This window comes from Cupressus sempervirens, chromosome 10 (genome assembly GCF_028749045.1).
Source record: "Cupressus sempervirens isolate cs-2001-9-10 chromosome 10, ASM2874904v1, whole genome shotgun sequence".
Lineage (NCBI taxonomy): Eukaryota > Viridiplantae > Streptophyta > Pinopsida > Cupressales > Cupressaceae > Cupressus > Cupressus sempervirens.
This window is the reverse complement of record NC_143127.1, coordinates 967,187,380-967,205,652: the sequence shown is the minus strand read 5'-3', so window position 1 is coordinate 967,205,652 and position 18,273 is coordinate 967,187,380. Positions and strand designations below refer to the sequence as shown.

Below are 18,273 nucleotides of genomic sequence, written 5' to 3'. Positions count from 1 at the left end.
CTGACCAGTGTATAGTCCTTGTCTAAAGTTTAAAAAACACAAATCTTCCACCATGGAATTGGACTCCCCTCAAGTCAGTCTCTTGTTTTGCCTGAAAATCATGGGGAATGCTTCATAACTTCATAGGATTGAAGGCAAGATTTCTACACTAGTTGGATGCTACCATTGCCACAAAATGGAAATTTGTACAGGAAGAGAAATTATTTATCTATTGAACGTGCATAAGTAGATAATTTTTCATTGTAATTCATGTTTAAACATTATAGAAATAATCATTTCATTTGACGGACAGAAATGAGTCTCATCCTCCAAGGTATCTAACATAAATATCTATAGAATTAGATAGTGTTGTTTGTCTTTCAACCCGTGCTCTTCTATCAACACTATGTTTGATAGTTTAAAAGTTCTTGAAGAGGGTGAATTTGATTTATGCTCCCAAATGCTACATATTAAAAGCATTTTTACATGAACATCTGTAATTGATCTCTTTGTAGTTCTTACTCCCAATTCTATCAACAATTCTGACCACCCATTGGCCAATAGACTTCTCCATTCCAACCATCTATTCCCCACATATATATCTACCTCACTGCTTTTGGTACCTCCAGTTGCTCCACATATGGCTTCAGAGTTCCTCCAAACCAATAAATTGGGATTCAAATTTATTGTTGTTTCACCAGCAGTTTCTTCTGTTTGCTGAAACAATACAGTTTCTAGTTCAAAGTATTCCTCCAATTTCCATCTCATTCCTGCCTTTTCAATTACCATGCGAAGCATGTCCTGAGAAAAACTGAGACCCTGCAAAACAGAACACAAATATCATTATTCTCAAACAATATAACCATTTTTCTACATTTAAAACAGTACATATCAACTTTAATTTGTCAATTGTCACACATGACATGATTTCCTCAAGTGCCTTGCTTGTGTTAACTGTCAAGACAAATGAAGTATATGATAAGCTAGGTGTGAGTCAATTTCCTTCACCAAGTTCAATGTTGAACTACCAAATACAATGAAAAAGAATATGAATCAAAGTGATCTCCAGAGAAAGAAAAACTAGTTTGGCTTTGTTTGAGAATCAATTCTAAACTTATTTAAGCTTCTGATGCAATACCAATGACTGTGATGCAAGTGACATAGAATAGGTCCAAATCTTCTTGTTCATGAAGGAACTTACCAAGTCATAAGCAGCAAGAATGTTCATGCCAAAATCTGTGGGCAAATGATTCCATGCAATCCAGCTCCATTGTATCCATGCCAAGTCCAGAAAGAGTTTATCATATAAATTGTTCTCTGTTTACCGTATGGATTAATTAAGCAACGCACACAGGAAATAGACACGAACACCGAACAGCAAACAACAGAACTCTTATTATTATTCGCATATACCAACAGTACATTATGCTTTTCTGATATGATATGATCTCCTCGAAGGGGTTATAAATATCTTCCGAAGAACTTTCCCGAAGGAGTCCGTCGGCCAGATACATTATGCCCCCTACAAACTGTTTACCCGTCGGCTACATAACAAGACTTTTACCGAAGGGACCCGTCGGCCGATGCACAATTTCTACCGACGACATCATCCCCCCCAAAAAGAAAAGTTGTCTCCTGACGACTAGCAAAATTAGGAGACAACCCACAATCAAGAAAAAGAAATACTAGAGAGAAGAAGGAGGTGTCCCAGAAGAGTGCTGTTGACGACGCAACTCATACACCTGGTCAGTCCGGATGCGCAGATTTGTCTGAATCTATGAATTAACTTCTACGGCCTCCTTCAGTAGAAGCGCAGCATCCATAGCCTGCCTCCTGGCCAACTGTAACTCATGCTCTGCTGCATCTTTATTCCGGATAGCTGCGTCCTTCTCCTGTACCACTGCTGCCATATCCTTCAATAGTTTTGCCCGCTCTGCTGCCCATGCTGCCTGCTTGTCGGCCAAATCAGTGGCTAACTTTCCTCTTGCCTCTTTTTCAACCGCTAGAGATCTCTGAGCTGCAACACTGTCTGCTGCCCTATCCGCCTCCGCGCGCTGCCGCGCATAGTAAACCTCTTTGTACAGTCCCACGATCTCATGTGCCAACTTCATCATCGAAGTGTCACTCGGTCCCAACTCTGGCTCAGTGGCCCAATCTGCCAACATCTCTAGTGTCTCAACTGTCGGCCAACCTCTATCTACAAAACAAGTTTGGAATCGCTTAGGACAAATCCCACGAATATATGCTCGAATCAAATGCCACTCCCTTCGTCGAGTGAGAGCCTGAATCGCCACATCATGCCCCTTCTTCAATGCAGACTTCATAGTCCTGAGGTAGTCCCTGCACCTATCCTCATCCGACCCATAATCCTCCTTGGCGAAGTCCTCGAATGACCATTCAGGATCACTATTGTCCTCCTCATCAGCAGGAGCCATGCCCACATCCGGTGCCGCCTCCTCTGCTGTCGGCGCAATCACGACATGTGGCATTCCCTCCTCCTGAGACTGAGGCTCTGGTACAGGTGCTACTCCGGAATAGCTGGGGGACTGAATGGACGGGCCACGCCTGTCAGGGACAAGTCAGAACTGCTGCCTCATAAAAACACTGGCTCTATCCATGACCTCTGGTTGTTCGAGCTGCGTTGGGTCCGTACACTCCTGTACTCCTCCGTCTGATACGTTCTCTACCGGAAGTGCCTGAGCTTCTGCTGACTGTGCTACTGTAACAACTGCTTCTGACTGACTTATGGCAGGCGCCATGGGTGCTGCTATCGAAAGTGCTTCAGGAGCTGAAGAAGTCTCTCGATTGACGAGTGCGGTTAGGTGGCCAAAGCCGATCGCAAATCCTGCCCCCGGTCGGACAGGAGAAGGCCGTACCCCGTGTTGCCATGGTGCGGCTAGTGTAACTGCCTGGTGGGATCCTCCAGTCATCAATATCGGTCACCGAGTCTGCCCAAACCCTGGAATGTGAGCCATGTGTAGACCTTGGGGTAACAACTCGGAAGTCATAGGAACTGTAGTACGCGAAAATAGCAAGGGGGTAGCCGTGACAATCTGAACCGCTTCATTATCCTCACCCTCCACACTATCCTGCTTAGAAGATGTCTCCTGTCGGCCGCTGTCAGTATCATCTGCCATGTCCATCCGAGGCCTCTTTTGACCTGCTGAACCCTTCTGCCCAGAGATTGTGTCCAAGTGCTTCCATTGCATGATAGGAGGTTCTCCTGGAGCCAGTGGTCCAGGCTATGCCTCTATCACCTCTGTTGGAATCAACCGGACTACAGCATCCAGAAATAGACCAATGGCGTAATGGGGCATATAGAAGGTCTTGTGCTGGAGAGTCATGAATTCATGCATCCGTTCAACCAACACAGACGCCCAATCATACACTTTCCCAGTCATTATGCCGTTCATCATGGACAGCTGCGGAAATGTGATATCCGATGCCCTAGAGGATCTCGTGAGCCTGCTTTTGACCAAGTCCATCAGACACCGCCATGGCCCTTCCGAAATGTCGGTTTTCTTTAAACCCCTCCCCTTTGATGTCTCAGCTAATGCCGCCTGTTCTGCTTCAGTCAAATCTCCACATACTAATTTGATTAAAAATAGTTTCCCATCCTTTGGAATTTTCTTCGACTGAATCTTTCTGCCCTGCTGCCTTGGAATGCCAAAAACCCGTGTGAAATCTGCTACTTTGAATGATACCACTAAGTTCCGTCCCAGGTACTGAAATGTGCTCCTGCAAGAAGCTCTGCCATATGTCTCAATCATGGTACGCAGATACCCTTCATAATCTTGAATGCAAAAAATCGGCATCTGAATGGCCCATTCCACCTGCGCTCTTCTGATGCTTGCTTTGACTGGATGGTCATCAGGGGTTTCTTGCCACCATTTCCAGCAATCCATTCCATTTAATCCCTCAAATTGTATAGTCTGTGGTGTGACTTCAGCTACTGCAGGTGCTACAGTCTTACGCTTCTCCTTGCTGCTGCTCGAGCCTTCATTCAAATTACCTGTACCTGCCATGCTCCTGCCTTTCGCAAGTTTGGACTGTGCTAATTGTTTTTTCCACTGCCGTTTACCTACAGACTCCATTAATTATATTTATCTTTTCCTAACGGTCTCCCAAATCCGTATAGTGAAGAATTCTTCCAAGTCCGAACGGTGAATTGCAACCTTTGGAATGAGAAATCCGTACGCACAGTTTGCCTTCCCCAAATCCGTACGGTAGTAATTTCAATACCCTCCACTGATCATGGTATACCGCCTTGCTTATTGGTGAACTTCGTACCTTAACCTGGAAGATCCTACATTCAATAATCCGCACCCTACTCTTCAGAAGGAAACCGTACACTTGAAATGCTGGAAGCCTTCAGTATGGTCGGTGTTTTAACAAGCCGTACAGTGCCCTGCAAGTTGCATATGATAACTTGACCCTTCTGTGATGAAATTCGTACGGCTTCCAACTTGACGAAATCTGGATTTCAACCTTCTTGGAAGGCCGTACTTGCAATATCCTACTTGGTCTTTGAAAATCCGTACAATGGAAATTACAACTCTTGGCTCCAAGTTTCGTACGTTAATCTTCTGAGGCTTCTTTAAAAAAACCGTACGGTGGTCTCAGTGTTAGAGAATGCAACTTTTAGAAACCGTACAGTGCAAGGAAAATCCGTACCATAAGAAAATCGTTCAGCAACTATGGAATTCGTACCTTCATTAAAAACCGTACCATAGCCATGGAATCTGTACATTCATTAAAAACCGTACTACAACCTAAAATCCGTACATTCTTTAAACAAACTGTACTGTAATTGTCTGGAAAACCGTACGCCAAGTCAGATATGGAAACCCGTACGGTGATGTCTCCTGTTAATATGAAACTGTACAGTGCTTTTTAGAACCCGTACGGTGCTTTTTAAAAACTGTACGGTGCCTCCCAGAAACCGTACGGCGCCGTACGGTGCTTTACTTTGTTTTTTTTTCTTTTTTTCTTCTTTACAAAGTCAGTTTACCTTTTTTCTGACGCAGAAGTATTCCGCTCATGATATATCTTCAACTTCGACCCATTCACCGCCTGAGGCACTTCGTGTCCATCCAAAGTCCATAATTTGATTGCTCCATTATCCCCTACTTCCCGAATCTGATACGGCCCGACCCACTTAACCTTGAACTTGCTCGATTTGATCTCATTCTGGTCGTCGTACTTTAATACCCACTGTCCGGGTTGAAACCTGTTTAGCTTCAGGTGCTTATCGTGCCATGCCTTCCGCCTATTCTGCGTTACTTCATTTGCCCACTGTGCTAATAATCGCTTTTCCTCTAAATTGTTCAGTTTATACAGCCGCTCCCTTAAGCTTTCCATGTCGCCCAACTTGTTTTCTAGTGCTATCCGTAAGCTTGGTATCATAAATTCCGCTGGTACTACAACCTCTTGTCCAAACATCAGTTGAAACGGCGTGTGTCCTGTTGTGACTTTGTACGTCGTGCGGTAAGCCCATAGAGCAGAAGGTAATTTCTCCTCCCAATCCTCCCCTTCGATGGCGCAGGATTTGTATATAATTGATACCAAGATTTTGTTGGTAGCTTCAGCCTGTCCGTTTGCCCTTGGGTAGTACGGACTTGACAGCGAATGGTAAATTTTGAACTCCGTGGTGAGCAGTCGGATCACATGGTTTACAAAATGTCCTCCTCTATCGCTTGTTACTTGTAATGGAATGCCGTACCTAGTAATAATTTGCTCATAAATAAACTGTGTTGTACTTACCACTGAGTTGTCTGGTAGTGCACGCGCCTCCACCCATTTAGTCAAGTATTCCATGGCAACCACAATGTAACGGCATCTTCTGGTTCGGCTCGTCTTTAGGGGTCCTATGAAATCCAAACCCCATCGTTCAAAAAGCTCCTGAGCATGAGAAGGATTCAGAGGCATGAAATCTCTTTTCAAGGGTTTTCCAGCTGGCTGACATGTATCGCATGCAACAACCCATTCCCTGGCGTCATTGTATACTGTTGGCCACCATAATCCTGCTAGCCTAGAAGTATTTTTCGTGCAGTTGTGTCCGGCCCCATGTGTCCTCCTGCCGGTCCTTCGTGCGCTTCCTTCAGTACCCGTGGAATTTCTTCCTTCAGGATACGCCGCAGGATCTGATTGGGTCCCATTTTATACAACAATCCATTAATCAGTTGGAATGTTCCACTCCGTATCACCAACTTCCGTTTTTCATTCGGTGGCATGGTATTTGGAAACTGTCCTGTTGACAAGTATTCGCCAATGCTTGTATACCATTCTGGTAGTGCAGCAATCTGAAATAGCTGTGCGTCAGGAAAGTCATCATTTACACCGTCTGCCGGTTCTCCTATTCTGATACATGATAAATGATCCGCGCTTACATGTTTCTTTCTTGGCCGTACAATAATCTTGAAAGTAAACTCCTGCAACAGGAGTAACCATCGGCTGATTCTTCCTTGAATGACTAGTTTTTTGATCATATACAACAGGGCCTGATGATCAACATAGAACACAAATGGAGTGGCCAACAAGTAATGTCGAAATTTCTGCACAGCACAGACCATCCCCAATGCTTCCCGTTCAGTTGTACTATAATTTTGTTCAGCTTTTGATAGCAAAAGACTGGCGAAGTAGATTGGATGATCCAACCCGTGGCTTCCCGTCTGTGCGAGAGTTGCTCCGATCGCATAGTTTGATGCATCCACATGGACATGAAACTCCGTCTTCCAATCAGGGTATGCCAAAATAGGTGCTGTAGCCAGTCGTACCTTGAGTCCTTCAAATGCTTCATCCTGTTCCTTGTCCCATCGGAATGATTCTGTCTTGGAAGTTAACCTATCCAACGGATAGGCTATCTTGGCAAAATTCTTGATAAAACGCCTGTAATACCCTATATGCCCAAGGAAAGATTTTACCTCTGTCACATTGGTGGACGGCTGCATCTCCAATATGACCCGCACTTTGTCCGGATCTGTCTTTAGTCCTTCCTTACAGACTATGTGTCCGAGCAACCTTCCGTGTGGAACCATAAATCTGCACTTCTTCGGGTTGAGGGCCAAACGCGCACGGCGGCACCTTTCCATACACTCACCTAAGGCTGCCAGATGTTTGTCCTCCGCACTGAACACTGACCAATCATCCAAAAATGCCTTGTAGTTTTTGACGGACATCTTGTAAAAGATGTGTAGTATGATCCGCTGAAATGTTGCAGGCGCATTGCACAGACCGAACGACATCCGATTATAGGCATAGACCCCATCTTCTACGACAAATGTCGTCTTCAGTTTATCCTCTTCTGCGATTGAGATCTGATTGTAGCCAAAAAAACCATCCATAAATGAGTAGATCTCATGTCTCGCCACCTCCTCGAGGATGCTATCCGTGAATGGGATCGGGAACGGATCCTTGATGGTGACTGCATTCAAGCATCGAAAATCAACACATATTCGGATTTGAATGGAGTCCTTCAGGGAGATCACAATCGGGGATACCCATTCACTAGTCTGTACCTTAAAAATAATTCCGGCTTCTAGCATCTGATTGATTTCTTCCGTAACCCGGGCCGCATAATTTTTGTTCATTCTGTAGGGCCTTTTCCATACCGGTGTTGCTCCTTCGATCAATGGAATGCGGTGCACACACAAGTCAGGTGGCACGCCCTTCAGGTCTTTGTACGTCCATGCAAAGACATCCTTATATTCTAAAAATATTTTGAATGTTGCTGCCTTTAATACTGGGTCCCAATTGTCCCCTACCAGTATGTTCCGTGGTTCTGCTTCGTCTCCCAAATTCATGGTCTGCAACGTGACTTCATTGTATTTGATGGGTTCTTTAGTGAACCGATGTGCGGGGGTTACATCGAGTGACGCATCCCCTTCCGTTATTTCAGTGAACTCCTTTGGAAATGCATCGGTATTGTTTTCTTCTATTGTCAGTACGTTGTAGATTGGAAACAATTCATAATCCTCTATCTGCCAATGGTATAGACCATTTACTGAATCCAAATCGTCATCTCCTTCCAGTCGTAAAACTCCTACCTGATCTGGTTCCATAATTTGCCCCTTTTCATCCTCTTCTCCCTCAGAATCTGATGAGAGGGCTTCATCCCCGACCATCTGAGTGTGCAGATCAATGACATACTTTCGGCCTTTGCTTTCGAGTGATAAAGTATTTTTCTTCCAATCGTGCTTTGCTTTTGCTTGTATCAGCCACCCCCGACCCAAAATAGCATCGTACCCCTTCCGCTTGAGAGGAATCACAACGAAGTCCAACAGGAATGGTTGTGTTCCGATTGTCACTGGTTGTGTTGTGAGTATTCCCAATGGCTTGATTCCATGTTGATCGGCCGTTAGCAGCTGGAAGGTAGGTGGCCATAATGTCGGCCGGCCCAACTTCTTCCAAGTATCCTCTGGTAGCACATTGACACTGGATCCTCCGTCGACGATCGTGTCCATTAGTACAATCCCGAGAATGCCCATTTCAACAACCGCCGGATAGCGTCCAAAGGAAAGAGCTAACAACATCGGATCTTCTGCACTTGTACCCCCCTGTTTGTTGTTGTCTTGCTCTACGGGTTGCTTAGCACTTGGGACTATATTTGTGAGGGTCGTACGGCATTGAGGCATCGTAAGCAACAGATCATTTAGCCTGACGGGTATCTCAGCTTGCAATATTTGCCGTACAATGTTCTGTTCTGCACAGTTCCTGACTGAGGTACTTGGCTGGTCCTTCAGGCGTGCCATTTCTGCCTGTGTTGCTTTCTGGATCTCTGCCCTTGCTTCCTCCAGTCGCTTTTTTTCTTCCACTGGGTCAGGGTATAGCTTCGCCTGTTTCCGAGTGATTGCCAGAACTTCTTCTTCGTCTGTCCCTACGGTAATCAAGTTTACTTCGGACTTCGGACACTTAGTATCATCATGATCTCCAGGTCCACACCATCGGCATAGCAACTTCGGTGTGTTCGTCGTTGTGCACTCTCAGGCGAAGTGACCCCACAAATTGCATGCACGGCATTGAACAATTGGCCGACCATTCGCATTGTACTAGATTCGACTCCTTCCTCCAGTGTTGTTGCCACCATTGTTGTTATTGATGTTGTTGTTTGGACCGCGCCGGTTGTTTTTGTATCCACCTGATGTGGCACCTTCCGTACTGGTGTTCCCGTTCCCTCCTGACGGGGATGGCTCCTGTGATAGGAACATTTGCTGTGGTGTCCTTGTTTTTAAATTGAAAGGGCATTCCTTTACCGAGTGTCCGAGGATCTAGCAGATTTCACAAAATTGATCTTTCGGGCAGGATCCTTTCGTATGGCCTTCTTTCTTACACTCCGTGCACCATAGATCATTACCCTTAGTCTCCTTGTTCATGTTTTTGAATTCCTTCATCATCCGCATCATGTCCTTCTGAAGAGCACGAACTTTCTTGCTGCTTCCCTCGTCATCGTCGCTGCTATCTTCTCCTGAAGGCTCATCGTCATCTAAATCTGACGAGCTGGTCTTCTTCTTCTTCTTTGTCTTCTGGTCACTTTCGAGGTTCATTGCCCTATTGTACGCTTCAATGTATGTCGATGGTGGCACGATCTTCATCTTTCTCCGCAGCTTCGGGTGAAGGCCTTCAATGAACCATCTTTTCTGGAGCCCATCTGCCGGTTTATTCTCCATTTCACTAATTAAGTCCTTCAATCTCCTAGTAAATACCCGTACTGTTTCATTCTTCTTTTGCTTGGTATTGAATATCTCGGCTACAATTTCATTATCATCACGCAAAAGTTGAAATTCCGCGATGAACTCCTTAATATTATCCCAACTATTTAATTTCTGTGGATCAGCATCAGTAAACCAATCAATCGCAACACCCCGTAGGGTAGCAGAAAATTGTCGGATCCATTTGTTTGTATCTGTTATGCCATTTGCCCTCCAGATTGTTTCACATGTTTTACAATGTCGAATGGGATTAGCTGCTTCATCACCATCAAATTTAGGCATTTTTTCCTTCGGACCTGCCATTATCATTGTATGTCGAGGGTTTTGTTGTGTACCTGCGCTGTTTTGCACTCCCGTGCTATTTTGATCACCCGCGTTGTTCTGAGCTCCCGTGCTGTTTTGAACACCCGCGCTGTTCTGCACACCTGCGCTGTTTTGGACACCCGCGTTGTTCGGCACACCCGCGTTGTTTTCTGCTTCCGCGCTGTTTGGTGAAGAAGAGGGTTCGTCAACCGAAGCTGTCCGTTCCGGAAGTATATTTCGGACGAAGAGGTCACTCTGCGCTCGTGCTCCTTCGGCACTCCGAGCCGTGCGAGTTGATCTCCTTCTGTCAGGATTCTCTTCCTGTGGCGTATGCAGGTTCAGAAACTCCTCCCTCGCTTCTTCCATCAAATCAAGCCGTTGTCGAGTCTCCTTCAACAATCCTTCCGCGCTCTTGTTTCCATCAGAAATCTTCTGAAACCTTCTTCGACGCTCTATCTGCTGAGCCAAAATTAAATTTTCCTACGCAACGCGTGTGTCATCTTTTTCCTTCAGCTTACTCTTATCTTTGTTCAACTGATTCGGCATTTAATTCATATCCGCCTGCCTACGTGCCAGATCCATCGGGCAACGGCGCCAAATGTTTACCGTATGGATTAATTAAGCAACACACACAGGAAATAGACACGAACACCGAACAGAAAATAGCAGAACTCTTATTATTATTCGCATATACCAACAGTACATTATGCTTTTCTGATATGATATGATCTCCTCGAAGGGGTTATAAATATCTTCCAAAGAACTTTCCCGAAGGAGTCCGTTGGCCAGATACATTATGCCCACTACAAATTGTTTACCCGTCGGCTACATAACAAGACTTTTACCGAAGGGACCCGTCGGCCGATGCACAATTTCTACCGACGACATTCTCCTGCTCTAAGGCTTGTGTCTCTTGACCTTCCCTTCTGCATAGCAAAAGAACTCCACTATTTTTGCCTCATATTCGTGGATGTAGATGTGATGGGTGTGCCCAAATACAAATCCTGTCCCCCTCTTGCAAGCTTCTCACAAAATCATGCTTTTCACTGCAGATGAAAAGATGAAGCTCATCTCTACCATTTTCTCTACTATCTTCACCTCTATTCCTCACAACTTGAATCCTTAAGACTTCGAATTCACCTCTGATAACAGTGGCATCAATACCACTATCCTTCTCATATGAAACAAAGCAGAAAATAACCCCTAGATATCTCATGTTCTGGTCCATTGATATATGAATATCCATTAAAGGTGAATTTGAACCAGTGTAGTTGTCCATGTTCTTTTGCATTTGATGATTAAGCCACTTTGGAATTTCTTTCCCATAGAAAATTAATTCCCTTCCCTGCCATACCAAAGCAGGTTCATCAGACATGAATATGCTATGATATGAATAATTTTCTGCTAGAATATGGTTTTCCCTCAATAAAAATGACTAACAAGAAATGCAATAAAGATGATAACTATTGAATAACTAAGGACAGAAGGGAGTTTACACACGGCTACATATTAAATTGCCCTTACATTTCAGAAAAATATCTTTCTACATAAATTTGTCAATAATTTCACCATGAAAATCAAGAACGATGAATGAACAGTACTTCAATAGGAAATAGTTACATGATAAATGCTTTTTCAGCCAACAAAATTCATTGACTCTTATTATAGGTTTCAACTTTCAATAATCACATTAGTTGCACCATTGCTGCCATCCATCTTTAGAAAAACAAAAACTAATGTGAATGATCACATCATAGTTCACTTCTACATCCTGATGATTTATCACAATTTTAATTTGTGGGCAACACTTCAGAAATTGTAATGGATAATGTTTCCCACCCTCTTGATACTTCGATTCCTGGAGGTCAAAATGATATTGGGCCCGAGGAGATTAACGTCACCCATGCAAAGGAGCAGGAGAATTGCTTGACTAATGAGTTAGATGTTCTAGGTGAGGTGGATATGGGGGTTCTCTTGAATTTCTTCATAAAGCCAAAATGAGAGCGGACAACTCCTTGGCAGCAGCCACCTGGATTTACATCGAGGTGAAGGCCTTGAAGAATAATGTTAAGGTTTTGCAGGGTAATCAGGATGATGAAATCACTAAGAGGGTGGCTCTTGAGGCTAAAATTGGTAATATCTCTGGGAAATTCATGCATTATGAGGCTAATTTTCGCCACCTGTTAAAGGATAGTGAGCAGAATATGCACAATGTCACTTCCAATCTCTGTGCTTCTGTTGATAGTTTGCTGAAGATTATGTGTTTCCTGCTGCTATTTCTCTCAGTGGAGGTCCAAGCAAATGCACTAGGCTTAAACACAAAGAAGGCAAACATGGCGTCCTCCACTTCAGCTGTGAAGGATTCTGTAGAGGAGGTTGCTAGTCTTGGGAAGAGCCTGGCTAAAGCCATGAAAGAGCTTGCCTAGTGCTCTGTTTCTGTTGCTGTTTGTTAGTTCTGTTTAAGTGTCTGTTTCATTTTTTGTTCTGGTTGCTGGTTGCTGGTTGGTCCTGCTAGTATTCTGTTTCTTCCAGCACTGTTTTGGTCTTTTTTGCCCTCTCTGGGGTCTTGGTCTTTAAATGCTATTTCTGTTATAAAGTTTGGTGTAATGATGGCTGGGGTTTCAGGTCCATGCAAAACCTGCAATGCTATCTATTTGTGGTAATTATGGTTATATTTGATTATCTTTTGATTATGTTGTCAAGGGTTTTGAGTGCCCCTCAAAACCTGTTTTTACCTTAATCCAAAACACTTTAAAAATTATTGAAGTTTTTCAATCCTCATTCACACCATGCTGTAATCCTAATCAAGTTCTAATGTGCTGGATGGGAACACTGCTGCTTATCATTTTTTCAGTAAATTTCAACAATTATTGAACTCTCAAGGCAACTATTACAAATGCAGGCAGATGTTAATTATCCTACAGCCATCTCAAAGGTTGTATATTATAGAATGGAATCCATTACGGAAGCAAAATATATCTAAGAAAACAGAGAATGCAGACAGGGTCTACCTTAGCCCACTTCTGTAGTTTAGATACAATGACACCGGTTCCACCAAGGTGTAGTCTTCCCAAAGACTTCAATGACTCCATGCCTGTGATATCTGTGCTCTTAAGGCTCTTACATCCCATTATATTGAGATCTACCAAAGCCTGTAAAGACCCCAGTCCGGGTAGACATTCCAATTCCTCACAGTTCTGCAGCATTAGAGTCTCCAAACATTTCATGTTTGAAAAGTCTGAGACTCTCCTCAACCTTTTACAGTAACTTACATCAACATGGACTAGACTTGCTCGAAGGCAGGGCAATTCTAGAAGCTCTTCACAACCACAAATAACCAGTTTAGTCAATTTATGTAGGTATTGAATGTTCATGGGTAATTTGCAAAAATTGTTGTATTCTAGATGAACAACCTCCAGAGACATTAGCAATGCAAACTGTGCGGGTAGCATCTTTAGTCCACAAGAACTTGCAGTGCTTCAAGACCTGATAAGTTTCCTGGAAGTCTCATAAGGTTATAAATTCCATTTAATCTTAAGATCCTAAGGTTCTCAAGGTTTCCAAAACTTTCAGGGAGTTGCAGTATATTGCAGCAAAAAGAAAGATTTGAGTTCTTCAAGATGGCAAAGTTTCCCAATATCTTCAGGTAAGCAAATAAAACCAGATGAGTCCACATCTAAAATGCGCAAGCCATGGAGGGTCCCAAGGGAGTTTGGCAGTCTCTTCAAAGCAGTGGAGTTGCTTATAGACAATTTTTCCAAGAAGAACATGCCTGCAAAGAAGTTTGGTATCTCAGATATTGAAGTAGATATTATTAAAAGCTCTCTCATTGAGGTAAGATTTCCCAAATTGTCTGGCAGCATAGTAAGACCAGTACAATGAGAAAGGTTTAGCTTTTTAAGTGAAACAAGCCCTGAAAAGCTATGTGGAAGTTCCTTGAGATTTTGACAGTTTGACAAATCCAGATACTCTAGCTTTTCTAGAGTGCCAATTGACTCAGGTAATGTCGTTATGTTCACACAACCATGCAGTTCCAATTTTACCAAAAAACATAGCTTCGAAAAATCTGGAAGTTTATCAAGCTGGGAGCACTTACTGAGATTCAAAACTTTAAGATACTTGGATACCTGTAAATACAAGTGTTAATTAGATCATAACTGTCCATAAGTAAAACCAAGACAGGCAGACAACCAAGGTGAAATTACCTTTTGATGAAATTGGTCATCCCATACTTGCTTTATGCTGCTTTCAGGCAGTTCTAGAACTGCTATTTTCAGTTCTACAGGTAAACATTCCAGAAAACAACACTTCCACCTTAGCCATATCGATTGTGAGGTTAGCTTTCTGGAGTCTCCTTGTATGATTGTGTTGCTAACTGAAAGCAGACATAGGTTCTTCTTTGGCTCAAAATCTTCTGTACTCCAAACTTTCCACTTGTGAGAATCATAGATGATGCCTTGAACACTTCTTGTTACCTGTTCCATAGACGGGCCTTGTCAGTTGCATTTCATTCAGAGCTCGCAAAAAGAGACACAGAGAAAACTTTTCATTCTAAGAACTCATTGGTTTACTAATTGTTGTATAATGTTTTACTTCTCCCTTTTTGTTTGCAACTCAAACCTGAGGCTTTCCTCAGAGCCAGTCTTTAATTTATTTTCTTATAAGTTGGGGTTGGACTCTAACCCAAGCCACTTTTGGAACCCCACTGACCACATATTCCTAAAACCTAATAAGAATGCTTTCAATAAATATCAAGATGTATTACTTGGAAAGTTAGTTTCTCAGCCACTACCAGGCAAATTTACCCAAGTAAACAAAGGATCATAGGCCCCTTATATTAGGAAGAAGTTCGTTTGGTTGTTTGAAAATGACTTTACTAACTGGGTAAGTCTTCCACTTCAAGAAAATCAATTCCTGCAGACAAGAATCATCGATCCAAAATTAGATGGGGACTATGCAAGTGTTCAGATCTTATACCCATATATTTAGTTAGTTTCTCAACCACTACTAGGCAAATTTACCAAAGTAAACAAAGGAGCATAGGCCAATCGTATGAGGAAGAAATTTGTTTAGTTGTTTGAAAATGACTTTACTAACTGGGCAAGTCTTACACTACAAGAAAACCAATTTCTGCAGATGGAATCATGGGTTCAAAATCAGACGAGGATTATGTAAGTTTTCAAATCTTATACCCACATTTTTCAAATGGAAGGATTATATTTACAGCATTATATTTATAGAATTAGAATAACATGTATCAGAGCAGTACAAGATTCTGATTATTAGCAAAAGACATGGTAACGGGTTACATAAGACTTATATATGACTATTCCAGAAATGAGAAAACACAATAACAAATTAATAAATTATGGATACTTTTGTGACATCATCATGTCAAGATTTAGAGATAAAATTACCGAATGATCTTTAAAAGCTTTTCTAACTTCCTTTTCATCCCACAATTTGCTGCGTTTGCCAGGATCAGCAGGATCCTGCTTTCTCACAATTGCACATCCCATATCATGGAGAATGTCATGCATTTGCAGACGATCATCAAAACTGAACTTTATAAGAGATTTGGCATAAAGATTGTGTATAGCCAAATTTGCAGACCATCCAGAACTTTTCCAAATGCTCAAGGCTTTGCATTTCTCACTTCCAATGAAGAAACATGCAATGTCAAGAAAAATTTGTTTTTCTGTTTCATTTAGATTATCATAGCTAATTCTTAGCCTTTCCTCAATTTTAGTAATTTCACGACTTTCTAACTGCTTCAAGACTTCAATCCAGATTTGGGAGTCTTTCTTGTCATACAAAAGCCGAGCTATAACCTCTATAGTTAGAGGAAGCCCTTGGCAGGCCTTTACAACCTTCTCAGTCAGGTCTTGATATTTTTTACTGGGAAACTCTTGAGAGAAAGTATGCCAACTAAACAATCTCAAAGAATGATCATAGTTGAGCTCATCTACATGATAGGATATATGATTATGGTTCCTGCATAGCACATTTGTATCTCTAGATGTTACAATGATTCTTCCCTGGAGATGAAACCAGTGTTCTAATAGTTCGTCTAAAACATCTTGATCGTCAACATCATCAAGAACCAGAAGTGCATTAGTGATACTTATAGAATCTTTTCCTATCCAACTGTCTCCTTCAGCAGAATTTTTGTTTCTATGTACCAGATGTTTTACTATTTTCCTTCGCAGTTCGGAGTGTTCAGTGTTTCTAACATCTGATAAAAAGTAACTGTGACTGAAATTGAAACAGATGTTGTTAAATACTGATGTTGCAAGAGTTGTTTTGCCTGTGCCACTCATCCTAGAAATACCCACTATTATCAGTCTTTCATCAGACTCCATTTGTAATAAGGTAATCACCTCTGCCACACATTCCTCAAGTCCAACAGAGAATTTAGGAACTTGTCTTGTTGTTTGCAGCTTTCTAAGGATCTGTGATGTCACAATATCGACAAGTTTCCCTTCATATCTGCATAGATAAAATTATTAATTAGCTGATGTGTACATAGACAAATTAACATTTTAAGGGACCTAATGAAAGCCAAATCTGGACACAAAATGCAATGTCCCCCGAGGATGGAATATATGAGGTAATGCTTTCCTAAAAGTTAAAACATAACATAACAAAACCCTAGCCATATAATGAAACGTTACAGTTGCCAACTCATCCTACCTAACAGTTTGAATTAGTCAGGCTCTTTTAACTAATTTATCCATTGTAAGACTAATTTTTGTCTGAAGGCCATTTAAGAATCTATTGGAGCCCTTGACCTTGAAATTTAAACATGCAAAAAGTACATGAAAACATTAGTAGGTAAAACTGTAATTGCAAAGGCCGAACCCCCCAAGGCACCATGTGAATTGTTAATGTACAATAACTTTAAGATTTTCTCTTGGCTTAGCTAAAGGTCCATATGGTGATGAGATACATATAAACTTATGATGCACAATTTGAGTAATTCATAGATGTATTACTAGCAGAGTATTCTCCAAGTTGCAGAAACTGGCTGAGTTTTCTGGCCTAGCAAGCTTTTATGACTTTTACTGGCACCAAAAATTTGCCAAGTTGTTAAAAACTGTCAATTTTATAATAGTTATAAGAGTTATAAACTGGATGGGTTCATCTTGATCTACTGGTTTTACTGGGTAGAAAGTGTGAGCAGGTTGTATGCAGACAAGGGGATGCTCTATTCAGGACTGATAACTCTTATAATATTAGAGTTTCTTCTTCTATTCGTTTCTGTCCGCATTCTAGAGCTTGTGAATAATATTGATTGGGAGGTTTCATTTCGCATTATTGAAGTCAATTCTTTTTCTTCCATGTCATTCTCCAATTGGCAGTAACTCACTTTCAGCGCCCATTTCGAAATTTTCTTTCCTATTATTATTCAAGTCCAAATTTCAAATCATGTGATCACAAAGAAATAATGCAGTTGAAAATAACAATACCTACCCATTAAAATCGTCAGGGAGAGACCAGCCCGAGAAACTAGAAGCTTCATGTAGAGCCCTGCACCACTTGTGCAGGGTATCTTCACTGTATCTGAGCAAATCCCTATGCCGTTGAAAAGCTTTAGCAAAAGGGCCCTTCTAATGGCGAACTTCTTGTGGTCAACATCATAGAATATAGGAATCATAGTAGTCTTGGATTCCACCATCATTATTAATTCATTGAGGCACCATACAGAGTAGGCATAGTTTTTTGAGAAAATGGGGATCACTTTATGTGAATTCTGTATGGCTTGTTCTAGGCTCAATCTTATATGGTTTCCTCTTTCAAGCGTCTCCTTGTCCAGGAATACGTTAACTTGTGCGGCAATTAATCTATAGTAGAGATGGTCCACTAAAGTTTTTCTCGTGTCTGGTCCCCTGAAGCTCGAACACATCGAATTTTCTACTGGCCATGCTTGGGCTTCTTAATGCTGGATTAAAGCAGGCCGGTCTATACCGCGTGCAATATTTTTTTGATTCTATACAATCAAGAGAGAGATAAGTTCCCAAGATATTAAGAATGCCAATCCAATCCGATGCATTCCATCAAGGAATCAACTTTCTGGAAATGTATGTAAGCAAAACACTCCGACTTAGTTGGCTTTGTAGTATGGCTTTTTTATCTCCATACCACTACCATTTGTAGAACCATCCACTCTTTCGGAAGTCAAGTTGTGAGGACACTGTAAATGACCATACTCATGACATACCCGACATCGAAAAGGGAAGGATTCATAATCTAACTACTGCACCTAGGAAGAAGCTCTAAGACA

At 42.0% G+C, this 18,273-nt stretch overlaps 1 pseudogene across 1 annotated transcript; it reads right to left on the bottom strand.

Annotated features, from left to right (window-relative positions):
* Positions 1 to 200: 200 nt before the first annotated feature.
* Positions 201 to 17,947, bottom strand: LOC149537195 (uncharacterized; annotated as a pseudogene). Its single transcript, XR_016358046.1, has 7 exons — positions 17,463 to 17,947; positions 15,407 to 16,478; positions 14,195 to 14,464; positions 13,001 to 14,116; positions 10,876 to 11,334; positions 1,118 to 1,294; positions 201 to 798 (listed from the first exon to the last, which is right to left on the bottom strand). The product of XR_016358046.1 is annotated as an uncharacterized LOC149537195 (transcript).
* Between the last annotated feature and the right edge of the window lie 326 nt (positions 17,948 to 18,273).